Here is a 27,887-nt window from a genome sequence, read left to right as displayed (position 1 = left end):
TGTATTTGCTGTTGACTTTGTTTTTCCTTCTTCTCAGGAAGTTCTTCATTATCTGCAGAAAGTGGCTGGTCACTAGCCTGAAGTGCACAATAAGGTCTTGACACTGCAGTGTTTAAAAATCTACTATATCCTTGGCTCTAGAAATTTTGGTCTTTGTTTAGGAATGTGTCCTGTGTATTACGGAAGAGAAATGTCATTATTTTACATTTGTCTTAGGCTCCCCTGGCTCAGAGCAGGGCTAAGTTCAGTCATGTTAAGTGCCATGCAATAGTATATTAAATAATGCTCCTTCATGCAGAGATCTCAGGCCATGTGTTCAGCTTTGCAGACTGCTACCCCCCTCTGCACACAATCTGTTTTTATTGAGGTAACTGGCTGGCTTTTCCATTCAGGATTCATTCCTGCCTGTTCAATGATACTTAAATGCTCCAGTCATATTAATTTGTAGAAGGGAGTCTTGATTAATTATTGAATTGCAATATCTTAAAAGAAATTCTGGGGGCCTTATGCAGATAGATAGGAAAATAGCATATAGATAAAAAGCATATTGCTTTAGGAGTAATGTTAATGCACAGTTTCAGACAACCCCATGAATGCATATTATTAATGGAATTCGTATTATTATTGAGAACTAAAAACTGAGACAGAAGTAAATTTGATTTATTGAACTTTCTTAACTCTAATTACGTGAGAAGTCTTACAAAAATATAACCAAATTTTTAGGGCTAGAAAATATTGCTTCTAGGTTCCCAGTGTAAAGACTGCTCACTTCCTCATCTCTCTCCTTCAACGAAGGGAGTCAAGGTCCAAGCCTCTACGCTGATGCAAAGAAGAGCTGCTTCTGATGAGCAGGAGAGGTGGCAGATGCGAATATTTTTGTCCATTTTTTTGAGAATGCTGTCAGAAGTGTCCTTGTATCTGTAGAAGACAAGGTAGCCCTGTTTTAACTCCTGTGTTAATGAGGCTGTATTCATTGTTTTAACTATATTGGACTTGAGCCTCTGCATGAGTAAACAGCAAGTGATGCCATTTTAGACACGTTAAAGAACCATATGCCAGCACCAAAGGGATGAGGTGCACAAAGCTTGAGTAAAAACAGAATACACAAGCATGCCTCTGATTAAGTCATGAAGGTTCACAGTTAGAAGGATATCCATTTCGTTGCCTCTTTATTTCTCTATCAAGTCTTTATTATTGCAAATATTTCAGTCTTTACCTATGAAGAGATTTGGGCAGCTGACCAGTAAGATAATACTAAAAAGATTTCAAACTCAGGATGCTTCAGGGAACTTTGGGGGGGTTTTCCCCCAGAAAGTACCCAGAATACTTAGTACTCAGGCTGAGCAGTAGCCTTGCCCATTGTGCACGGTTCACTGCTAGAAAAGAAAACAAAATAAAAAACCCACCAAACTAAACCAACCAAACAAACAAGTTAAAGAAAGGTCCTGTTCAAGTGAATAGTATTCGTTTCTGGAAGAGCTGGGAAGTTCGAAATGAGCTGGCATGTGGTAACTAACGTGACACCATGCAGCTATCTCTGATTGCCATCACCCATCTCAAAGAGTCAGAATCTAATACAGATAAGCAAATATAATGACAGAAAAAAGCACAGAAAGGAAGATGACCTTATGATAAACTTGGATGCAGAGTAGGCCTTTTCAAAGGAACAGGGCAAAACAGGCTTTCAAATTCAGAAGCAGAGAAGTCATGTTCTGATGTACCGTGGAGGCTGCTTGACAGAGGACTTCTTAAAAGACAAGGCTGTATATTTTGCTGTCACATGAAACTTTGTACAGGTTTGTCTGAGTGATTTGGCATTAAAGGGCTTCAAAAGATTGTTTCTCTGAGTATAGATAAACTATGTTTTTGAGTATATTTGAAACCTGTCACTAATTTTTAACTGCTCCTCAGGCCAAAAACTTACACCCCCTGCCATCTCCCACCAAATCTGCAGATACCATTTTCTTAATGAAAGGAATCCAGAAGTGGGAGTCAAACCTTTCCATGTTCCTTGGGGTTTTATACAGTGTTTCATCATCCCAAGGAAATCTGGTACTCTTAAGTGAAGAATCAAATCTCAAAGCACTGCACAAGTAGATGAAATCTCTTTTGCACACTAGGGACCTTTTCATCATAGTTTTGTGTTTCAGGGGATTTCACAACCTTTACTTGAGGGAAACAAATATTCAAATCCCAGTTAGACCAGAACAGAGGAAATATGCCAGGTTCAATTACCACTGGAATTAGCAGCCTATGAGAATTTTTCCATTCGCATCTTCACCATCTTTTTCATGAAGTTTTGCGTAAGTTGTTCGTGGGATGTGAGAGTGTAGAAAAGGAGTGACCACTTTAGAACTGATCAGAAGATAGGATCTCCCAAAGGTCTCAAAAAGTGCTGTAGTCCTGAGCAGCATGTTTCAGGTGAAGTCTCTCAGTTTTTAAAATCTTCATTTCTATGATTTCTATGAATTTTCTGAAAGTGAAAATCCACCTGCAAGTATATTTATATTTATATTTATATTTATATTTATATTTATATTTATATTTATAGTCAATCTTTTATGAAGACAGTAAATTTGCAAGAACCATTTCTCTATTTTTTATTATGAGTTCGAATTAGATTAAATATATGAAAAGCGTAGTTTTCTGCTTGGTGTTGAATGTCATTCATTCATACACACAAAAAAATAAGCAGACAATTTATTATCCATTAAAAACAAAATCAAATGAGCAGAAAATACTTTTGAAATATTATATATATATATATATATATATATATATATATATATGTGAATGCCACAAGAGAGGTGGTGATGTCCCTTGATAGGTAACTTCTATGGATGATGATAGCCAAAGAACAAATTAGTCAGTATAGACTGTATTTTCTGTCATTCCTCTGTTTGAAGCTGGTGCAGTGTAATAGTATTTCACTGGCTGTGGCACAGACTACAGATTTTCTGGGTATTTGAAGCTCTGCGTAAACCTGCTGACTGCATGTGGAATGTGGATAGCTTTGACATTTTCAAATAACTAGTATTCTAGATGCTGTGTAGCTTCGGGGACTTCTGACATATTTTATCTATTTCTTTGTCCTTAGAGATTGCTGGATAGGAATGTGATTAGCTTCCACACTTACTAGCTCACATGCTAAACCCATGCCCAGTCTGTAACATTTTTAGAATACCCTGTCTACAAGATGTTGCAGCCAACTGTCGTGTACTGTGTCCTTGGTTATGAGGCACTACTTAGTATTGGCTCTCCTGTTTCCTTTCCTCCTCTTTGCTGTGCCTTCCTTCTGTAGGTGAGGTGGACTTTTTCTCAGTCCCAAGCTCTATCTCTACGCAAAGAGAAATACATTGGGAGAAAAAGTTGACATTTGCTGAAAAGTGCAAAGAATGTTTCTACTCAACATTTTTTTCACCTTTGCTTCACATAATGGGACACAGATTTTACTAAAATAATACAAAGGTTGACTTAAATCACTGATATTGCCTGCTTTAAAGAGGTAGAAAATTTTATCTCAGGAAATCAGCTGTGCAGCACAGTGGGAGGGTAGACCCAGTCTCCATTTGTGTAAGAAATGTGAGTTCTGATTCTCCTCACACTTACTGCAGGACAGGGAGGAAAAGCTCTATCGAAGTCAGTGAAGTTGCACCAGTTTAAAAATAACATGAGGTGAGAAAAGAATCAAGCCCCAGGGTGTTTCAAAGCTATGTGCTGAATCACTGAATCATAAAAAATAGGGCAGGAAGAGCCTTGAGAGGTCATCCAGTCTATCCTGCCTTCCCCAAGGCAGAATCAGCTCTATCTGTGTCATTCTGACAGATGTTTGACTAACCTGTTTTTAAAAACATCCAATAATAGTGATACCACCACCTCCTCTGGGTAGCCTGTTCCAGAGACTCTCTATACTTATTGTTAGACATCAAGAAAGACTTGGCTGGTCCTGCTGTGGTTCGAATCCGTAGTTATTTCTGTTTGCTGCAGCCACAAAGACCAGTTGAGTTTGCAAAAGCCATTTTAAATTTATAAACACTTCACAGGATATCCTGAGTTGGAAGGGACCCACAAGGACCATCAAGCCCAACTCTTTCCGTAATGTCCTGTACGGGGGTTGAACCCAAAACCTTGGTGTTATTAACACCATGCTCTAACCAACTAAGTTAAACTTTGGTTGTCTGTAAATTATAAAGTGACTTTTTTTTTCAGTCTTTGTAAAGTGTTTTGGCTTTTTGAACTCTGTAAGACAGTTGTGGAGGACAGAGGTTTTTGTTTGGGATTTAGGAAAGGTAGACTGAAAACTGAAGTTACATAGGAAGAGGCAAATTCCTACCCAGCAGTGAGACCTTCTTTGCACAAGTGAGTGGATGCTCTTCCAGTAGAAGGAATAGTTTAACAATATAGACCTAAAATAAAGTTACCCTTTCCAAGGGTGTTCCTATCAGAAAAAAAACTGGTCTTGGGGCTTTCAGCAAGCAAATTGATTAGGGTAAAATAGTCAATAGGATTATAAAATTGCTCTAAATCCCTCTGTGATGGCTGTCCTTCAGATCAAGGCCATGGTTTCATATTAGTATTATTAAGTGACAATGATTTTTCACCAAGAGTGTACAGACATATGAGGTTCGATTCACATTGTAATGTAGCTGCTCTGAAATAGATTCACATCTAACACATAACACATATTTGGGTTACTGTAACCATAATTCCTGGGAGTAAGAGTATTTGATGGTACAAAGTGATGTTTCTCTTCAAATAAAGGAGAAAAATATTATTTCAGGCAAATGTTTGATTATGTAAAAATAAGGTTTTTAAAATGCAGGTATGGTCTTTATTTCTGTTACCAAATTATCCTGATTTATCATGAAGCTTCATGTTAGGGATTGTTATCCTGCCATCAAAAGTGTAGAAGATAAAGTAAAACCTGTTTGCCTAGTAAAAGTCTGTAGTGACCACCTTTGCATTACCAATAATTTCAGGTATCTTTGGTTCTATCTTCATGCTTTTCAGCGTGGTTCAGGAAAATGAGTGGTCCAGTGTATACTACTGAGCTAAAACTTGTTGGGTCAGAGTAGCACCTACTTTGTGGAGCAGACTGCCCCTGATTCTCAAGCTGAAATGTACCAGCTTAGCCCTGTACCTCTATCTAATCCTCCTTCCTACTACTTAATGCAATGAAAATATCATGCAGAAAAATTAGCAGTTTATACCCATCTCTTATATTTACACTTGCTTAATGTACAATGATGTATTTTTTTTTTAAAGGAAGAGTAAACCTTTTGAATGTCAAACAGATTGTACTACCAAGATGTGTCAGTGCAGGCTGTACAGATCACTTTGTTGTGTCCAATCTAATGTAGGTTTCCTTCATTTTTTTATTTAAAAACTTCATCAAGGGCATATTTTTTATATCATTACAAAGAAAATAATCTTACAGCTTGGAAGAGATTTTGTAATTCTCTGCTGGTTTGTCTGTTTTGCTCCATGCACATTTTTCATCTTGTTGACCTTACTGTACAAATCTGTAATGAAAAATATTGATTGACTCTTAGAGTAGGGGATTGCAATGTCATGATTTCACACTCAGTTGTTGGGTAACAAGGCTCTGTAGTTTTTATTTAGAGAGGCCAATTGCAAAAACAAAAATGAAGAATTGTGTTAGCCCCAGCTGCCAAGGTTACAGAGCAAGCAGCTTAGAGGGCTCTGGGGTTCCAGGCAAGAGAGGGATTGTCTCTGCCCAGCATGTAAGGGATAGAGCTAGACAGACACTGTTGTGTGAAAGATACACACTGACACCAGCAATTCATAAACCCAAAAAATTACAACATTTTCTGCTTATCAGTAAATGGAGTAGACACTCAGCTGTGTAATTAACCCTTTAAATGTTTGGCCATGATGCAGCTCTTTTGAAAGCTCTTTTCTGAATGCCTCCCTCATAACATCCTGGGGATATCTTGGGTGCCCAGGTACTACTGGCAGTCCGTTACATAGTACAAAAATACTTAAATATTTCATATATCCATGCTAAGGAGTTCTTACATTTCATGCTTAGTTGTTTATAATATATCTTTACATGTGCCACCTAAAACATTATACTAAATTCTCTGAGCTGGTATAGCTGCTTCAGGTAGACATCATGGAATATATGAAAGGAAAGTAAGCCAGATACCCAGCCCTTACGTGGCTCAATTTCAGGTAAATCTATGATTTTAATTGATGGAAAACTGTTCTAAAAAGTCAGCTGTCAAAGTTGCCCAACAATTCCAAGCTTTCATTTTATCTGCATATAGGCTTTATGAGGCATCAAGTTACAAGTTACAGATAATTTTAGATAATTAACCTCTTTATCTTTTATTTTATTAGTGTTCTGTTTTAATAATCTGCATTTTAATAGAGCCCTGTGTGACTAAGTCTTAAATTGTAAATACAAATTTGGAAGGCCATCAAACTCTGCATACCAACAACAAAAATCATTGCAGCTTTAAAAAACAGTAGGAAAACAGCAGACAGCTACTGCAGTGATGCCGAGCCAAGATGAAATAAGCAGACCCATGTAACACAGTTCACAGGTTTTTTTTTCTTTTTTTTTTCTCTTTTTTTCCTTTTTTTTCTTTTTTTTTCTTTTTAATGGAGCTGTGTCTGACTTCACCCTCTCTGGGTTTTTAATCTCTGTAAGACAACAGCCTTATCAAAGTATGCCACTTCTCTCTTGTCAGGCAAAGTTGTATATGGTGAGTGCATTTTTAACCCTGACCCCAGTTCCTCCCTCAAAAGAATTCCACATAATTCTTCAAAAGACACTTGTAAGGTTTCTTGATGCACAGTTCTTCAGTTTAAACAGCAGCTGATTAACTACAGAAGCAGTCAAAATATAGGAAAGCACGGATTTGTTCCTTCAATCTGTCATTGCTACATGGAAGGAAATTTGCAGGCACCTGGGCTATGTGTCCAAAGGTATTTTTGAGTGAAAAAGCTCCTCTTGGTGTTTGCTTTGCCCTGGCTCCCCAGGAGGAGTTACTGTCCTTATCTATCTCTTGGGTATTGTATTTGTATATTACTAATCATAGTAAATTAGGAACATCCATTAACTTAGGTTAATATTCATCCACATACATTGTCTTCTTTTGTGGACTTTCCTGAGGTTTGGTAATCTTGGCTAAATTTAGTGATCAATGTAACCAGTATTTCCTTTTTCAGACTAAGATTAATGCCATTATTTTTAACACACCTTAGTAGGGTATTTTCTTACACAACTGCTGACACTCACTCTGCCTTTACCTTCATCTGGTGTTACCCACATGCAATTTTCCTGTAATTCCACTCTATCAAGATGCTGCTTTCTCATGCCATTTGGGTCCAATTCTGACATTTGAAAAAGTACATTTAGTGCAGCACACTTCCCCCACCTCCCCAGGGTATCTGATCTACCATGTGTATTTGCTTGCTTGTATTTCATTATCACCTACTACTCACATTTGCATTTATAAATCATGCATGAAATTCATTTGCAAATCTGCAGACCTTCTTCTTCTGCAATACCCCATACTGTAGTTAATATCCTTCAATATAAAATAAGCTACTCTTTTGTTGCATTGCTTAATATCATATATGATATTTCTAGGGTGTGAGGGTTTTTTTTCTTTTTAGAAGGCTCGCCAAACTGTGTGAATATTTTTATGACCATTCTTAGGGACTGGGGTAAAAATGGCCATATTTATCACAGTAAATGCTTGTCATATTCTGCTTTTGAAAATAAAGCTACTTTTAAAAAGTATACATGCATAGCTGAAGTTCTTATGCCCACACACATTTTCCATTTGTTTCATACTTGCATCACTTAAAATCAGATGAAAGAATTTTTAGAAAATACCTACTTGGAAAGTTTTAAGTCATTACTGATATTTTTTCAGGTCAAATTTGAACCTTTATGCAAAATTTTTCAAGCACCAGAATGTATTGCTTGCCCTATCAGATAGATAACTATCTGGTTAGCTGAGCAGAAACATCAGGCAGTATGTTATTTCTGATCCTGTGTTGCAGAGCATATTGTTTTCCTTTTAATTAAATTGTTCCGTGGTGTTCTACCCTTAAGATTGTGTGTGCTTGCATTTCATTATCACTTGTTATTCAAACTTGCATCTCATTTGAAATTTGCAAACCTGGCAGGTTTTTTCCTATCTTTGCTATAAATTATTACTTCATTTCCCATCTCATCTGTTAAGAGTGCAGCCTATCTTTAATGGTGTTTTCTCATGTGTAATGTTTCTTCAGCTCTGGATTCAGTCAACTTTGACTTCATTTCCCCCCACAAACCTTGCTAGATCTCCATGATTTTATTACTTTTGATTTACTTTCCTTATGCACCTTCAATCCTGATTTGCTGTTTTCCTTCTGCTGCCATAAAGCACTTCTGTTAGAAACTCCTCCTTCTGGTTCAAAATAAATGAAAAGGAAGGAAGTAATATGAGATTTATGGAGTGAAAAGTACACTGGTTTGTTTAAGAGGGGGCAAAAGTGTAGTTGGTTCCTGTCAGCAAAGAAAGAAACTTCTAGCACATAGTAATTTTTTACTTTATCCACTCTAAAAAGGCTAAGAAATCTGTACAGCTTGTAGCAATCTGTATAGCTTGTAACAAAAGTAGGTACAATGTACTCAGCTTCCTATTAAATAATTATTATTAATCTGCTTACAGTATGTTTAAGTAACTATCAGTCTCTGCCAGTCTGCCACTAAGCTTCACAGTAAATTGCTTTGTTTTTTGGTTTGTTCCCCATTTTTCTGGAATGCGGATGAAGTTGGTCCCATTTTTTCCCCTCAATCCTGCCCTTCATTCCCACCATGTGTGTTTATGGGATGCTTAAATTTACCCATGGAGAGGCGGAGGGAACAGCTGAAACCAAGACTCTAGATAGAAGCGGCAGGAATTTCAAAAGGAGTCCCTGAGTGCTGTTTCATTCTTCAAATGATGTTTCTTTATCAAGATTGAAACTGTCTCATAGAAAACTATTCTCATTTTTTACACTCTCGCTTTGCCAGTTCTGAGATGCAGCTGTGAAGTGTACATCTTGAATGCACGCCCATGTACACATACTTTACATATTCATTCTGAATTTACCATGCTGTGTTTTTACAGCCCCACTGCAGGCCTCTATGGAAAGACCACCACAGGAGCTGGATGCAAAGGAGAGGGCTGGGGTGTGGGCTGCATGTGCTGATTTAGCCCTCATTTGGCATTGCTCTTGTGGTCTCGAGCTGCACTGAAGGCCCTGATGGAGCTTGAACCTCTCCTCCTGCTCAGACAGGAACCTGGATGAAAGCAGGATTCCTTCAGAATTGCAATGAATTGCAGTATTGCTGAACCCAGTGTCGTGAGTAGAGCACAGGGCAGGCATCTTTACAAAGAAAGCCTTTACCAGCCAGATAAGAAGTGTATGGTGGAGAGAGTGGTCCTGTTGCTGCTGAACCCAGACAAGGAGTCAAATCCTCAGGCAGAGGAGTCCGTGCCAAATGTTATCTGCCTGTACACCAAGGATCTGTCCTCCATGGGATTACCTACAGAGCCTTGGAGGCAGATTGGGCGATAGGTGGGAGGTGAGGAGAAATAATGGGTTTGCAGCTATGTGGACCAACCAGCCATTCTTCATTTCCCACAGGGTGGAAAGCAGGAGGAGGCTGTTGTCTCCAGAGCAGTGTGGTCCTCAGCTGTGCCAATTTCTATTTTTCTCACAGGGAGTGAGAGCAGACCTTGCGTATTTTCTGGTTTCTCAGTCCTCTTTTATTTGGCTTACTAGTTAGTTATTAGAAGTTTTCCTGTTAAAAAATATTTTGGGAAGAGAAGTCTTCATTATGTCTTTAAGTGGCACAAGAATTCAAGACAAAAAGACAGATTTCATAAAATGTCATTTTTAGGAGATAAAGTTTTAACCTGAAACCAGAAAAAGGCACGTGATAGAAATATTTTTTGTAGCAAACACCTCTAATTTAAAAATTACAAAATATATGGATAAAACCTGTCTGCGTAGAACCAGATTGTAAAGATCAACATTTACATGCATACCTCAGGACTGACAATAAAAATGGCAATCACATTGCTTATCAGTGTCCTTATCCATTTAAGGAAAATACTTGTATATAAAGTCTGTGAACACTTTATTTAATATTCAGCAAACATTTTATGTTGGCAGCAGAAACCATGTATTATAGGCTTGTGGTTTGAATTATGGTTACAGTGCAACACTGATCTTACAGTCGTTTGGCTATGGAGATTGTCCTCTCAAATGAAAACCAGCACCATTTTTTGACAAATATTATCTGGCACCTTTACATTGCTGTTAACTGGAAACATAAATGCTTGCTCAGGTGTCAGGTTCACTGAAACATGTAGACTAACATTATGAATGGTATCACAAGAGGAAATAAATAGGAATTTAGGACTCTTTCTCAGTTTTTCAAGTATTTTTTCCTGTTGAGAAGCTTCTGGAATTAAGTGGTGGGTTTTTCCTTCATCATTTAATCTTTACTACAGTAACTGTGAGGAGCATGGGCATGATGAGAATTTAACATGATCTGTCACCCAGAGCTATCTTTAACTCAGACTCTTCCATATATAGGAACATTTGCCTCAACCACTCTCATCCTAGTGTCCTCATAAGCGCGAGTATTCCTTGGTGTGGGAGGAGAGGAGGTATAATGGGAGAAAATATGCATAAAAAAGCTTCTTTCTCAGCTTTGCCATATAAGTAGAGGAATTGACTTAAGCTTTGTAAATTGCTTCCAAGTCTTCAGTCTGTCTTCAGCTTTCACTGTTTCACATTCCTGAGAGAATGGCTAAGCATGCAGACACCTCTGGCTGGGGAGGCGCTGTGGATGCAGTTTGAGTCACCCACCTACACTGGAAACCATCAGCCAGTTCGATAAACAATGAAAGCACTGTATAACATCCATGATAATGAAAGGTAATACCTGGACATCTGAGATTTGTTACACACTACTGGAAAATGTTAAATTACTATTGATAGATATTTTTCTTTCTGATGACTAATTTAGAGGCTGTCACAGATGACCAGAACAGTTCTCCTTGTTTGAATAGTGCTGCAAGATTTTTATCTACTATATACATTTTATGCACATTCTTTTCATGAAGTATTGTGTTTTACTCCAGAAAAAAGCAATTTGTAGGACACATATTGGTGTTGAATCAAATCATGGGATTAAGATATTGATTAGTCATTATTTTCAAGGTGTTAATGAACTCCAGCTCCAAAAGTATCAAAATTAAGGATTAGCAGGAAAATGCATACAATTAAATATGAAATTTAATGCAAAAGTACCTGTAGATAACTACACTACAACTTTAAAATAATGTTGTAGGCTTAAGAACTACATTTCTCAAAAAATAGCTGAGTGAGTTCACAGAGCAGGTAGGTTATCCTGAGTACTCTCAGAATCTCAGGGTTAGCTGCCTCCCAACCTGAAGTTTTCAAGGTACCTACAAACATGAAAACATCCATATTGAGGTGGACTATAAGTCCATCAAGATGAATATTTTGTTCCTGACAGTTGCCATTGGCAAGTGGAAGGGAAAAGAGCAGAGGATGACACAAATACATAATAGTGTGTTTTCAGTCTGCCTCACAAGAAATCTTTGGTGTAGAAACTACCAAATATTGAATCCGGAGGTTTTTTTTATCACATAACCATTCCCACATCCTCTACCAAACCAATCTGTTTCTATTTTTTGTCTTCCTCTGACCCACTTAACACTCTGGGCTAAGCTTTTCTCCAGTACATCCAATTCTGTAGGAAAAAAACCATGTTTTTGAGAATAAAACTATTTGTGGATAATTTTTCCAAAAAAAATATTTAGGGTAGCAGCATAAACCAACAGTACTGAGTGTTCATACTTACCATAGGCATAGGGCATGTCCCTGAAAACACCTGAATTTTCACTTGAAACAGTGCCACGATTTCACATCTTTTCTGTATGATCTGAATAATTACTGTTTTCTGATGTTTCTCATCCATGTTAAACAAGAGAAAAGAAGTTCCTCTGGGTGTGTTTTCTCCTGAACTAAAAGAAAACAAGCAAAATTTGTAAAACGTGCCAAACCCTTTCTCACTGTGGTCCTGCCTGGTGATCCTTGACTGGGGGAGTGAAAAACAGAACAAAGGCAAAATGTACTTCAACCTGCCACTGCTACATGTACAATGAAGAGAATATTTTTATTTAAAAGACAGCAGCTGAGTGGCAGTTATTTAATCCATGCTGCTTGAGGGGTGGTGGGAGAAGGGGTATTTTTGTGAACACTCTTCAATGACTCCTGTGCATGGTCATGGCTCCAGCAGAAACCAGAACTATAATAATAACATTGCAATAGGCCAGAGTTATGTTGCAAGCATTTTCAGAGTTATACTTCACAGTCACAACCAGTTTGATTGCTTCCAGACCTAAGACATTTAGTTTGTTTGAAAAAAATAATTTAAAAAGACAACCCCCCAAAAAACCCTTTATCTAGCTGAAAAGAACTTTCATGTTGAATAGTATGTATTCATAAATGTGAATTTGCATTCTATAGACTTTAATTAACTGTCCCTTTTTTTGGAAGTATTATTCCTGTTGCTGTCATCAGCATTTGTTTTGTAACAGTGCAAAAGGGACAGTGAAGTTGCTAAGAAATCCTCTTGTCCAGGGACTGAGAGTAAGTTCCTTTGTATGAAACTTGTCGCAGAGATGTGTGCACGCACCTAGAGGACATACTTAGCCTTCAGATAATCCATTGCATTTATACAATTTAGTCTGCCTAAAGTGTATGGGTGAAAATGGAAATGTGTGTGCTTGTATACTCAGGAAAAAAGTGAATTATATGTGTAAGTGAAGTGTAAATATTAAATATTAAATATTTGATCACATGCATTTCACTGCTGTCTTTGCATAACCTGCTTTTTTTGTTGCCTTGCTGTTGGTGAATTACAGAACCATCCCTGTTTGTGATGGTAACACCTCTAGCCTTGAACTTACCACTATACTGACCAGGCACCATCAACTCAAATGCAGAAGGGAATGAAATAACTCACAAGTAATCTAAAGTTGCAACTAAGTGTTTTGTTGGGGTTTTTTTTAAGGATGGAGGCTTGAGTTCCACACATACTAATATTTCCTACCCATATAGTTGAAAGCAAACAATAAGCCCATTTCAAAGTGTGGAAATTCCACTTATTAATTGCTTGTTCTTGACCACATGAAGTGTTTGACCTCGACTCTGAGGCATTTCTGCACAGACAGAATTGCCATGTCTGGTCCCAGACTGAATTATTTAGAAGCCATGTCTCGAGCTGTCAGCCTGCAGAGCAGCTCTGTCACTACAAGACTTTCTTTTCCTTACTACTCTCCCAGATATGCAGCAGGATTTCTTACCAAAGCAGAAGAGCAGATAGGGAAACCAGTGGGAAGCAGAAGATGAGAATGCAAAGGGTAACAAAAAAAGAAGGGAAAAATGAAGACCCTGGTTCTTTGTTATTGTTTAGGAATGTTTAAGGATGTTCCAAAAAATTTGTACATGTGTGCAAATATTATCAACATTTTTAGAAAGAATATAAAATCAAAGGTTTAGCTTTCTCCTTGTGTAATCAATACATGTAGAATTTTTGCCAAAGCCACAGCAAACATTCATTTGTTAAAAACACACAAGAAGCACAAAGAACTTTTCCAATGTATTACAAAGATTAAGATTGCTGTGAAAATATTCTGCTACATGCAGAATAAATTATTGCAAATACTATAAAGGGAAGGAAAGACTCTTTTGCAGATGGAGATTATTTTGCTAATGGCTGTACCTCTATTTTGAAAGCCTGAATATGTTTATCCTAAAGATCTCAGTAGGCCTGGCCTATATGTGCATAAGTTTTTATTTATTTTGAATTTAAACAAGTGCATAAATTTCAGGCTCACATGGAGATTCCTAATCAGCAATCCTCTCTGTAATTTTAGAAAAGAAATTATGGGAGCTTTGTGTAAGAAAACAATATGCCAAGTAATGAAATCATTATGAGATAATTGCAAGTTAACTACTTTAAGCTAGCTACTGGTTGCCCTACTCCTGTAATATGGGTCAATAATTATATATGAAATTGTTACCAGCATAACATAATAATTATAACCAGGATGTTTTTAACATAGAATTATTGACAAGTTCTCAGTTTTCCAGTTCTCTAGCCTAAAATGGAAGCTTTGCACAGGGCTGTGCTCTGAATCATCATTCTGGTCACTTGAAAAGCGGAGTTTGTAGTGGTGCATGTTGTTAATTACAGCATTTTGGATGTAATTATCATGCTTACAGGATGACTCTTGGGGCCCACTGGTCTGCAGGTATTTATTATCTAGCTGGCTGACCTATCCAGTGGAAAAATGGTTATGCCCCACAGAAAATAAGGGAAATAGTCATCTATCATGTGCCCAGTAATGTTGCAGAAGAAATTGTGGAAGTTGGGAATTCAGGTACGCAGACTTAGGGCTGTCTGTGTGTCACTTCTTCTCAGCTCCTGCTGTGCTCTACAAGCTGTAGGAAACTGATCTCTAACCTGTGAATAATGTGAGAAGAAGGAACTGATGGGAGAAAAATATGTAATGTACCATGGTTTTGCAATAGAGTATATGGCAAATAGGATTTCAAAGTGAAATGGGTGACAGAACGTCTCATAATTCTGGTGGAAAATTCTTTTTGAGATATGTTTTTCTTATGACTCTTGCCCCTTCTATTTTGTCAGGAACTTTTCTTTTCTTAGAAAGATCAGTCCTTAGGATTAATTTTTTTTTTTTAAAGAAAAAGCAGTATTCCTTTTCTTATAAGAAAATAAGATAGCATTTGCAGATTAACTTTTTTTTCTCCCAAGACCATGGCTTGGAAGAGCAATCACAAGGCTGAAAGCCATGGGAAACTTTCCACTTTTTCATATTTCTGCCACCAACTGTCCTTAATCTTTTTCATTTTTTCAGACATGTACAAAGATAATTTACTTAAGATTGAGAAACCATTTGTAAAGCAGGTGAAGTGTTATTTGACGGGTAGACTAAGACAGGCAGCCCTTATGTGATCCTCTCTGATCATAAGTACATCGCTTAAGGCAGCAGGTGCGTTGGTGTTCCCATTTGTGGGAGGGGGGAGCATTGGCGCTTGGGCAGTAATATTGATATAGAAAACTGCAGAGACAGAGGGGCCAAAGTGGGGGACCAAACCCAGGTCAATGCCAGTAAAGCTGAGGAGAGACCTTGGCACTGCCAGGGGTATTCATCCACATTTGTTCTTCAGTTCAGTCTTGGCAACTCTTGCCTGTCCAGTGTTAGGGGAAGCCTTTCCCAGGAAAGCAGGAAGAAATGGTCCTGCATCAAAGATTTTCTGCTTAAAATAAAACAAAACTGGAGAAATCCAAAGAGACAAAGCCCATTCACGCTGAGCTCTGGTGGTTCAGAAACCTCTCAGCAGCTCAGGTGTATTTGGGCCAGTGGTTAAGAAGAGAGGGTTTCAGTGTGGGAAGAGCTGAAGTGGAGGAGGATGCCTTCAAGTGAATGTGTGTGTCCAGGAAGATTGGGTAATGACTGGGTGAGGGCAGGATAGTAATTGGCTGTAAAAAATAAGTGCAAATGCATGTGTAAGTGAATGCCAGGCATGAAGGATTTTGTGAGGAAGAGATTAAAGGGCTTACTGTGCAAGTGAGTGTTGGTATTTATGGTAAGGAGAAAGGGAGGTTTGTAATTTACTTGTGCTTAAGGTGGTAACTTTTTTTTTTGAGAGCTTTGCAATCTTTGCCAGGGTCAGCAATTTTTAAAGTGATCCCCATGAACAGAAAAACTTCCGAACTTTTCAGAGGAAATTTGAAGGTCACAGAGTCCTGCTGGTTCAGATATTTGGGATGCTTTAGTCTAAATCACACCATGTGAATTGTTTCAGCAGCTCATACTTCACAACTGTACAGTTTGTAATCAGGATGCTTCCTCCTTTTTTATTCTTTGCACCTACATGTCTTATTTTCTGTTGCTGAAAGTGATTACCAGTAATTGTAAAATTGTGCAAACAATTTTGAAACAGCATAAAACTGTTACAGTGTCATCAATCCTTTGACTTGGTAGACATATGTAGTTTGATAAAACCTTGTTGCCTGAATAGGTCTGCTAGCTTTCAGCTTGCACAAGATTGCTAAAATAGGAGACATTGTTTAGTGTCTAGTCATCTCATTTGTTGCATATTTCAGCCAGAATAAACTCTCTGTTGCCCTACCCATTTCCTTGTTCCCTAATGCAAGATGTCAGGTCGGTAACTTGTTCTTGTTGTTTTTGCTGTTGTTAAGCATAAGTTTTGTTCATCTGGTGGAAGCACCCTAACAGTGAGAATTAAAAATATCTGGATTCTGTGGATTCTATACAACATGACATATATGATATTCGATGTCATGTAACTGTCCTCTGAAACAGCCAGATCTAGGAGAGATTTGTGTCTACCCACAAATCAGAATTATTTGTTTGCTACCTATCTATCTTTATTTTAGGGTTATCTTAAACACAGCTATCAATTTCATAAAAGTTAAGTTTCATGAGGAGATATGAAACAGCATTTCATGGGAAACTATTGACATATGTATACAAGGACAGACATTTATGTATATTAGTGTGTAGGATTCAGGAAATGTGAACATCTGGTTTCTCTTAATAGTATTTTCTACTATTTAATTAATAAGAATTATTTTGATCTCATTCATGTCTGACCTGAAGAATTCATGAAATCTAGTTCTCTCTCAAGTCAACACATCTCCACTGTGTATACATATTTGACGTGTCTTTGTGAACTTAGTAAATCCATCTATTTGAAAGGACAACGTGAAATTCTGTATTAAACCATGGTCTGCTACACACATGTCCATTCTCCTTTTATTTTCTTTGAACACAGAGCACAGTAAAATGTATTGTACAGTGTACCAGTTTGATATGACTTTGATAGACATGATGTGACCTTATATACACACTCCAATGTACTCTAATCTGTGGTCTCCCAGCTCCCACTCTGCAGGATTTTTGCGATGTTGATGGAACCCTGTGCTTTCACAGAGCAGCTGCAGTGACCCCTCGCCCTGCTCACTGCTGCTGACAGCTGCCTACCATGTGTAGAGGAAACCTCACAGACTAAAATCTCCCTCATAAAGCAAAGATCTTTAGATAAGCATGCAGGCCTGATCATGCTACTACTTTAAAAATAAATAGTTTAAATCCAGAACTTTTGGTGTGGTGCTAAAAGAGTGGTAGCTAAATATTCAAGGCATTCAGCCTGGTAAAAATAATGGATATGTGACACAGTGTCTCCTTTTAAAAACAGAAAGAAGAAAACTTCAGTATAAACAATGAAAGGTATCCTAAGTGTAAATAATCTGCATAAGAAATGAGTTAATCTGTCTGTTAGGACAGGTTTGACTTGCTAAACAAGGCTCATCAAGTTCTTCTGGTTTATGTTTAAGAGCAGTGTCATAACTACCTGAAGTCAGAAAAACATGCATCCAGTAATTTCATGTATCAAATGAGAGAAGTTTATTTCATCTGAATTGTAACTTTTACCCGCACTGTGTATTTACTTCTATCAGGATTTTTATTTAGGGAAAAATAAAACAGAATGAAAGCAAGAGTTTAAAATAAAAGTGAAGAACAAAGTTGGGTGCGATGTTTAATTTTCTTTTAATATTAAAACTTGAAATAATTATTAGGTAAAAGCAGGTTGGGATTGTACTTTTTAAGGCATTGCTTCACATACAGTACCAAGAATTATATCATTGCTAATGTTTTCCTGCTGAGCTGCCGTCATCTTTTGTCTTGCTGTCATAGTGTTACATTGATGTACCTTCCCCATTTGGGTAGAGGTCATTATCCTCATGCCCAGCTGCATTGCCTCTGCTGTGCAGGTTAACTGCTTGAGGTCTTTTATCTAGACAAATGTTTTACCAGCGCTTTTGCTCCACGATGACACAAACTGCTCCTCAGAGGTCAAATCCTGATGCATTAGCAATGCTGTGATAGCATGTTCCCTGTATATTCACACGCTCATTCAGAGACCCATGGGAGTTAAGGTATCAGCCTTGTGAAATAAATAAAAATAATTATTGAAATGTCCTTTATTTTCAAGACTTTCTTCTCCCAAGTAAGTACTTGTATGTTGTCTTCGTTTAGTATTTGTGTCACTGTAAAACTGGCTTGTCAAAATAATGACATTTTACAATCAATTTTGACAAATGTATGGTAATCATAATAGCCAATTTTTTTCCAATAAACTGTGTGCATAATGAGCTCAAATCACAGTTCACACATTTTTTATGTGTTAGCTAATTCTATCAATATCTTCTTTTTAAATAGTAGCTTTGAGACTATTAGCCATTCCCTGGGCATTTCTGGTAGTTTCTTTCTGTGCATGAGTGATAATCAAGAGGCAAAATAACAAGTGAGAAAATGCCCTAAAGCTTGCTCAGCTAGGCTCAGATTTTACAACATCTAGTTTTTACTATCAATTATAGGTTAAAAGGTCTAACAAGTACATTTCACCACACTCAGAATTTCAGCCTTCAGCATTCAGATTTTGTCAGCCTTGTCCCAAACAGGAAAAGATGTGTACCAGAGCTAATCCTCTGCTTCTCTTCATAGGAATTTGAATGCATTCCTTGAACTGTGAAAGTATTTGGTAAGACCTTGCTGAACAAAAGTGATGAGCACTGTAATTTGTCATACAAATTATGCTGTTCATAAAAAACTGAATTTAGGAACATAGCTGAAAAGATATTTGGCTTTAGGGATGTGACTACTGAAGCAAATGAAGCTACTGGAGTGCCAGTATGGGTACTAAGAATCCGTCTCTCAATCTGGACTAAATTTCCTTTAAAATCTAAAACTTTTAAGTTAGAACGACAGTAGCAGGACCAAGGTCACTTGCCTTCCCAGAGATCTAAAAGGTATCAATGCATAGTAGGATTTCAGTATTTACTGCTTTAGCTACAAATATTTAATTTATGTTGAAAATACCGATACAGAAATTTAACTCAGTAATTCCCATCTCTTCCTGTCTCCCACTGGGAAAACCACACTGGCTTCAAACAAGCTCTGTGTGGGTATTGGCCTCTTTGCATGGAGCCCCTGAAAGGGTCAGGGCTACAGTAGTAAAAAGAAAAAAAAGGTCAGTTTTATCCAGGTGTGTGCATAAAAGCAGAAATATATATATATATGTCTATATAGGTATGTCTGGTTGCCTTAGAACTTAAAACAAAGTGCACCTCTGAGCTTTGGAGCCAACAGTTACTGGTCATGGGTGATAGCTGCAGTCGTGTTAGGAATACGTCTGCTGCACAGAGAACCTCAGGGAGCACTGATGTTTGAATGAGCAATATATTCATTTTTTGTTGGTTAGAATGGTTAGGATTTGGGGCTGGTTTTTTTTAAGTCGATCTTATTTAGCAGTACATACACAAATGTCTTGTTTGTATGAAAGCATTGGGAGCCAGAGAAAAAGAAAATTATTCTTCAGTCTTATAATTCTTCAGAATTATGGTTTAGGCCTGGCAAAGACTTAGGTTTTGGGACCAGTTTCACTGTGGAGTGGAGGGAGATTTTCAGCTGAATAGGAGCTGATTCAATTAGTGCTTAAATTAATGAGTGATGTCTTTTCACTGTCTGCTGTCCCTACTGGGGATTAGGCACGGTCTGCCAGGAAGGATACAGGGCTCATCTGAAGTATTGAGGCAATGAGAATGCAGCAAGGGTATAGAGAACTGGTATTTTTATTTTTCAGATAGGGCAATTAGTTGCATTAGCTTAATCATGTCCACATAGCTTGGTTCTCTATGAAATTTTCTGCTTTGCTACTAAAAAACGATCAAAGACTGACGCTAGAATTTGATTTTTGTTTGTTGTATGAGTTCATTTAGAGTATGCCAGCGGCTGCTGCAGCCAGTGAACCTCAATAAATGCCTGTTGGATATCTATTTAGCAGCAGGCTCCAGTTTTTTCAACACCGTCTCCATGTAACCTTTTAATCTAGTTCTTGTCTTTGACTTTTCATATTTTATATATTTAACCTCTTGATGCAGATATTTTGCATTAAGTGCTTTAGAAATCCTGATTTACTGCCTCAAGGGATTAACCAGAATTCCAGTATTCTTGCTTTATCTACATTCATTTACACAGACCATTTATTTCTAATAAATACATTGGCCAGATCATATTTCTCTGCAAACTCTAAGCCCTGAAAATAAATTTATGCAGTGACATAATGAAAATAATAAAAACTGTCTTGCATGTTGCTCTTATTCTTGCTTTAAATATCACCTTCCAAAGGCATGGTGGGTTTATATTCTCCAAGTAAACACCACGTTTGAGGTTCACGCTGCAAAGCTCTAATTTTTAGTTGACTTCTAAGGGAATTTAATCAAACTACAGGATATATGATTCAAAGCAAAAAATGTAATTAAGAAAAATCTTTTTCTGTAGGCAAAGAGCAGCTTGTTTTCATTAATTTTATGAAGAATGTTGTTTTTCTTGGCTGAAAACTTAAACTCATGGGACAAAGGAAGATTTATGGGGTGATCTGCAAAATCACACAGGTTTTGTGTTGCAATGCTGTTTTTGCAGTGACCACTAGAGTCCCTATAGTTGAAAGTTTATCAGTATTTCTTTTTATAAATCTCTATTTTCAGAAAGGGCTTTTATTCAAAGATTAGCTTTGAGCTAAATATATGCACACGAAGGCTCAGTGTATATGTAGTGTGGTAAGCATGTATATTTTAATGTAAACAATTTATAATATTTTAAGACATCTTACATTACAAGGAAAAATGAAACTGAAGTAAGAACAGCTATTTAGATATTCCATTCATACACTGCTTGTGCTTCTTTGTCACTGTGCTTTATTTAAACATATGGCAAACTCTCCAGCAGTTGCTGAAAGCTACTAGTATAGAAGATCAGAGACATGATGTCTCTTGCCCTACTCCTTCAAGGTGTCAGTGCCCCTTATGAGGTGCTTGGGCTGAAAATCTCTGTGTCTTATAAAGTTTTCATCTTTGTGATCATTAAAGTGGAGGTGCAGAACCAGAGACACAGATGGGTTATTGGGTGGCACTTTGACTTACTTCTCCCTTCTGAGCTTTGACCCCTTAGATTCGAAGTTCAAATTCAGCTTTAACTTTGACACACGTATTTTTAAACCTAATAATGAGTTTATTTAGTTAACTGTATCAAATGAAATACCTTTTGTATCTTTAAAAATCTCTCTTTAAGAAGATCAGTAGTTCACGAACAGTAATGAAACAACAATCTTAACAGAATGCTCTTTCATTCCCCGTAATGTCAGCAAGAGTGTCTACTTGTTAAATGTTGTAGTAAACAGAAGAGTTCATGGTTCAGTGCTTAAGCCTCTGAGCTGTCTCCCCAACTGTTCCTGGCTGCCAGTACTTTACTTACTCAACAGGAAACTAATTTAATTAGTACAAAGAACAGGCCAGTACAGATGCCTGTATGAAATTCTTTCAGTTTTTAGAAGGCATATGCTAAACTCCCTATATTAGATGGAAAAACAGAGATTGTAACATTCAGACAATTAAATATCTGTTACCCTGTATTATCAAAGGTTGCTGTCTCAAACTGTGGTCTTGCAACCTCAAACCAGAAAAAATACTTCAATTGAAAGGCAAAGAATCTGATAGTAAATTTGAGACAAGCTTGTGTTTCATATTAGGAATCTCTTCATCCTGTATGTGACTAACTGGGAAGATGTACCATTAGTTCTTAGCAACACTGTCTTCTTCTGAAGTCTGCTTCACAAAATTTATTAAAGTGGTAAATTCAAACAGTACTTAGGAAATACAAAAATTAAGGTTTCAAATTTAATTTCCTCCACCTGTGGTTTATGCACTCATCTACAGTTTTCATTTGCCAGGATCACATACTCTTATTTCTTTGGGCCTTCAAGTCCCTTTTCTATAGGATAATGGATTGTGAACACAGATGGATAGTTAATGTTTCCTTTCATCTCCATCATTCAGTGTTTCATCCCATGCATTATGGCTATAGCGTCCATAATCTGCACCAGATATGGAATCGTTATTTTCCATGGTGGCTTTTCATGTTGTGCATTGTCTTAGTTCTTTGCCAGCATTGTGAAGCCACTTTCACAGTACCCCCATGAGCTGACATGATTTGAAGGTGTCCATTTTACGCACTAGAAGCTGAAGCACAGGTAATAAAATGGCAATTGTTAAAAATTAGTCAATTATTCTTGCCTGATTTTTCAGAGCTCCTTGCATCCTTTAGCGCTCAAATATGTTCAGATTGGATTTCATTCTGCATTGACCTCAGTTGGAGCAGTGAATGCTCAGCATATCTGCAGCCCCAGCTAGGATCCATCTTGGATTATAAAGAAAATGAGAGCTGCCAATGGAATTTCTGTTAGGGGGAAAAAAAAAAGGTTAACATAACTTCTCTAGTATCACGTAGGAGCTCTGATAGTAGTTTTCTAGCATCATGTAGGAACTATGGCAGAAGCAGGACTCAAATGCAACTTTCCAAGCATTCAGGTACTGAAACTTTATTTTCTCTTGTCTGCCCGCTCAACTTACTTGAGACCTTCCAACTTCCACAATAAAGGAGTCAAGGATCTTATTTTCAATAAAACCCTTTGTCTTACAAAAGCAGCACATAGTTTGAGCACCAAATGCGGCAAAGGTTTCTATGTGGACAAGAAAATGATCATGTGTTAAAGACTACTACAGGTGTACAACGGATTAGATATATTGCACAAGCAATTTAACTCCTTTCAAGAGTTGTAAATTCCCAAATTTTCAGAAACTGATAAAGTGGAAGAGGTTTTGGTGTATGGGATCATACTGATACCTTCTTTCACCTTCATTGAGATGTGTTTCCAGTGGGATTCCTACCTTTCAACCCTCAGTGTGAGGTCAGTAGGTAGCAGTAGGAGGTGATTATCCTCTGTGTCGGGCTGACACAAGAGAAAACACAGTGCATTGTGCAAACAAGCTTACCTGCTGTTTGTTGGACAGGAGATAATGTTGTGTGACCCAGGAACAATAGGTCCTCCTGCTGCTGCTGAAGAGACAGGCAGCCTCCTGGCTGTTTGCTCTCTGCTGTCTGCCCGCTGCCTCTCTGTGCCTCCCTCTGCCCTTTTTCCTGACACTCACATCCCTATTCCCCAACCTGGTGCTTCAGCCTGTTTCTGCTCTCCTTGTCAAAAAGGAGTCAGCCATGGGATTACGCTCAGTAATAATGCCTGTCCTGATTACTGTGTGTTTAAATTGAAAGGTATTTTTAATATTGCTCTGGTGCTTAGCAACCCCATATTACTCCACCACCCAAAAACCCCCACCAAAAATGGTATTTGCAAGGATGGGAAGAAGAGTCCATCCCTATCTTTATCAAAGTTAAATGATATGGAAGTTGGTTCTTTCTCTTTCAACATGTTATTCTTCTGACTGTTTTGTTTGCCTGCCTGTCCTGGTCAAGGACTAAATGACTGAGAACATGGCAAATCCTGGCTTTCTCGTTTAACCACTGTTAATCACTTGACATTGCATTTAGAGCTAGTTTGCACAAGATATGTGAAAAGCAAAGAGCCTCACTCACATGCTGGCTTAACAGCCAGCAACATTTTCCCCTCCCATCTGCTGTGTTCATTATTATTTAAAAGCATATCAGGAGACAGAATTGGATTAGCAGAGTGGGTGGCACCAGTGGAAAACAAGCTCTGTGTTGGCAGTCACCCTGCCAAGTTCATGTGTAATTGCCCATTTTAGTTGGCAGCTTCAGCTTAGCTTGGTGTGATGACATACGGGCCTAGAGGGTAAGAATCTATTTCCATATTATAGCAGCTTCTGCTGTGAAACCTCGTAGTTTGTAGCTGTGTGACTGCCTGGCTTTGGCTGCAGAGTTCTGTCCTGGTCTGCTCTGCCTCATGGGGCTCCTTGGCCATCGTCTCAGCATTTTTCCAAGGTCCCTTTAGCAGCGCTTCCTACATGTTGATACCCGGGTTGCTCCCAGCTACTCTGTTGGTCCCAAGCCATAAGCATGTTGAGTGTCAAGAAGCAAAATAGGGAAGCTCATAACCCTCTCATCTGTGGCACCCCCAGAATCAAAGGAGAGAAATCAAGCCTTTGCTTTGACTTTTAAGGGTCAGAAGTTTCTCAAAACAGCAGGGATATATATTTTATGTTTGAAAAATAAATAACGTAGCATGTAATTTACACATTGACTCAAAACTCAATCACCTCATAAATAGGCATTCACAAATGAAAAACCAGCTTCTTAAAATTAATAAAAATTCCCTGTTCAAGTGTTAGTGTTCTAGAATTTTCCAGGATATGATTTCAGCGTCCAGTGTTGTCTATTGTACTTCTGCATAAAGGAAGTTTTGGTGCCTTGTACTGAAATCCATGTGACAGGGATACCACCAACTAAGTCAATTCTGTAAAATAAGCTCAAAGATATTTCAGGAACCAGACTGCCCCCAAGTCCCTCAGCTGTGATTAGTGAGTTAACAATAACATTTCTTATTTCTGAAATCTTTTTCATCCTCCACTTACTATATAAGGAAAATAATTAAAATAACTCTGCAAAGCCTTTTCAAGGCACAAAGAACGTATCTCTCTGAGTTTACAGTACTGTTATTGTAAGTTATTACTTGACAGGATAAAAATGTTTGAGGAGGGAGAGTTACAGGCTGTTGACATGCCTTGAAACTATTTATTATAATTTCCAGAATTTCCAGTGCCTTTTGGTTTTGTTGGGTTGTTTTGTGGTTTTTTTTTTTGGTTGGTTGGTTGGTTGGTTTTTTACTTTGGACACTCTGTACTGCTACATCCTAATTTAGATAGCTTTGTTTTGGGGATAGTGAATGGGAGCAGAGAAATCTTGCTCTTGGGAGCATATGATCCTTTTCTGTGCAATGTGAGAAATGGAAGATGTTTTTCCTGTTAATCCTTGTTACCAGAGCCTCTGCATGGTAACGACCCTGGTCTAACATCGTTTGACAAAGGTGGACAAAACATGATGCATGATGCCATTAAGAACCCCCAAGCACTTTACAATGAGGAAATGAGTTGCACCTTGGAAGATGGGAATTGATGCACAGGTCTGCCTCCCCACTTGTGCCTGTCTCCGCTCATGCTCCAGTGGGGGCTTCTTATGCATGATATGACTGTTGTCATGTTCCTGCTGTTTATTCAGCAAGGATGGGTTGAGAAAAGTGTCAGGAAAGTGGCAAATATCTCCCAATCAATGATCAAAAACTTATCACCAAATGGCTGCAAAATTTGAACATAATGCAAATGCATAGTGAGGTGGTTAGATGGTATCTCTATTAATATATCAAACTAAAGGCCTGCATTTTGGAACGATTTATTTCTGTGATGAACTCAATTTTAGAAGTCCCTGCTGGGGGTTAGAGATGTGATCAATGCTCAGGCTCCAGTAGCAGCGTCTTTGTTACTGCCTATGCAGAGACCTGAGCACATCACTTAGGCACAAAGCGGCAGCTTAGTTCTTTGTTCATTCTTTATACATGAGCTAGTTACTCGTTTCTCCATATGTAACTGCTATCATTTTTCATACCTAAACTGCATTTTGTTTCTGGATGAACTTAAAAAGCTTTTTGGAAGGGTCTAATAATCCGAAGCCTGTATTTTAAGGTGAAAAAGGCTAATGAGATACGGAAAGTCACACTATCTGTTTGTAGAGAGCAATTCAGTGTTCTCCTGGTACATTTATTTCACCTCCTTTCAATATTTAAACCCAGAGCATATCAGTTACAGAGGTGCTGGGTATCATTCTGTATAATTGTTATCTGTTCATCTGTTCTGCTCTTTCTTTCTCTTCTTTCCTGTAACAATTTTCAGCCTCATATCTTTAATATTTTTTGTATATATGATTTACACTTTACATGACTCAAAACTAATACAAGCTAACCAGGTGGATTGAGCGTCAGTTGCCACAAGCAAATGAGAACTTACTGTAGTGCTGTGCTGTTCAGTAATGCTAGAGAAGTTTCAGTTTGAAAAAAGCCATCGTAAATGAATTTATGTGCCCACACAGATTTATTTTAATTAAAATCATCCATGAGTCTTGGCTGTTGCTTTGACTACTAAGTACTTACAAATAAGCTTAATAGACATGTTTGTTTTTTTCCACAGCTGTAAAAATATATATTCTGCTACATGATTGGTTTTTTATCTGATTTATTTAAATAGAGTTAGGTAAAGATGCAGTTTATAGGGAAGGTTAAAGGGTCAAAATCCTATTTAATTAACTTACACCCACTTGGGAAGCAGCCAAGGTAAAAGAATGCAGTGAAAGTAAGCTTCAAATAATATGAAATCTTTGAAAAGGACTAACCACCTTTGGTGAAAGGCTTTCCTGTTCTTAACCTTGTGTCATTTAAACTATTTAAATGAGCTATGCAAAACCTTACTTTTATAATGGAGCTTCAAAAAAAAGATTAAGTATTTCTTGCAGTTACAAGAAAACCCATGCTTATGGCACTTTTGAAAGAAAAGCCTTTACTACTCCATCTTACCATGATCCCTGTCTTTGCATACCACAAAATGCACAGTATGTTGCACCTGATTTGACATCTACTGTTTCTCCCACAAGCCTCTCAAGTGTGTGAGACTACTTTTTAAAATCATTTAAGTCTTTTAAAAAACAGAAAGGAAGGGGGAAGCCTGTGTAATATCTGAAGGAGGTCTGGATTTCAAAGAGTGTAGATCCTGCTTGGTTTCTAAAAGTTGCATCTATGAGAAGAACCTCATACTGGACTTCCCAAACCATGCACAGTATTTGAACATGTTAGTCATGTGGAAAAGGTTCTTACCCCAACCAGAGTATGAACTCTGAGAAATAAAATCACTGAGCTGCTCTGTGATCTCTTTATGTACTACATAGAATATCCTCATTGCTGTAGTGATGCTCTGTAGACGTGCTAATTCTGGAACATTTTTTCCATTTAATGCCACAGAGACTGAACTGGGGAAATATTTCTGTTTCAGTGCTCCATATGGTTTTGTATGTAAAAATGGAACTGGCAGGGAAGAAAGCAGCTGGCCTGAAGCTGCCAGTAACTATTCCTAATGTCATAGATTTTCAGCAAAAATCCCAAGTGGGAGCTGTATAGGTGAAAGGACTGCATAGCAGTATTCAGCAAGTATCAGCACACCCTCTAGGGAATAAACACAGAGACAAGCAGTATCTCATAAAGACACCATTGCCCTTCCTAAACTGGGATTTTTTTTCTCTACTGTTCCATTCTGGTCTCCAGAAGTCTCAGGTTGGGAAACAATTCAGGCTTGAAAATGTCAGCTGCAAAGACTTCCTGATATCTCTGTCAATAAATACCATTGTACGGCATTCATGGTATGGGTGGACACCTAGATTAAGAGTTGAGAGCATAATCATATCTGGAAATATATTCCAAAATTTAAATACATCTATTACTTAAACTTGCCATTAATATAATACACTATAATCATGGGAAAGATCCTTCTGCTTCAGCATGTGAGGTCTGCTCTCTGTCTTAATTTATATGTGCTTAAGAGTTGCAGTGCTGTGATAAAAAATGTACTTTAATTGACATGACCACTTTGCCATGATGCTCAGTCTCTCAAAAGCCACAGCAGTAAACAGAATGTATGACCAGATGGTGTTTAGCTAGAAGGATCTTTGCTATCCAGAATGCAGCTGCAATAATATCTGTTCTGTCAAGCTAAAACAAAGGCATTCATAACTCCACATTCCAGATTTAAAATTCCTTGCTGGTTTGAAAAGTGCTTCCCAGGAAAAACACTAATGGAAATAAAAATGCAGGTG

At 37.8% G+C, this 27,887-nt stretch overlaps 1 protein-coding gene across 5 annotated transcripts in view; it reads left to right on the top strand.

Moving 5' to 3' along the window:
* The window catches only part of CDK14 (cyclin dependent kinase 14), a 319,768-nt gene that overhangs the window by 277,544 nt on the left and 14,337 nt on the right, over positions 1-27,887 (top strand). Inside the window, exon 16 of one of the 5 annotated variants that reach the window (XM_010399184.3) lies at positions 38-1,836. The exons of the other annotated variants lie outside the window; for them this stretch is intronic. The gene's annotated coding sequence lies outside the window, so the exon portion shown is untranslated. Of the gene's footprint in view, positions 1-37; positions 1,837-27,887 lie in introns of those variants that run through there. 5 annotated transcript variants of the gene reach the window in all.

This window comes from Corvus cornix, chromosome 2 (assembly GCF_000738735.6).
Source record: "Corvus cornix cornix isolate S_Up_H32 chromosome 2, ASM73873v5, whole genome shotgun sequence".
NCBI classification, from domain to species: domain Eukaryota; kingdom Metazoa; phylum Chordata; class Aves; order Passeriformes; family Corvidae; genus Corvus; species Corvus cornix.
The sequence above is the reverse complement of the archived record's forward strand: the minus strand, read 5'-3'. Positions and strand labels throughout refer to the sequence as shown.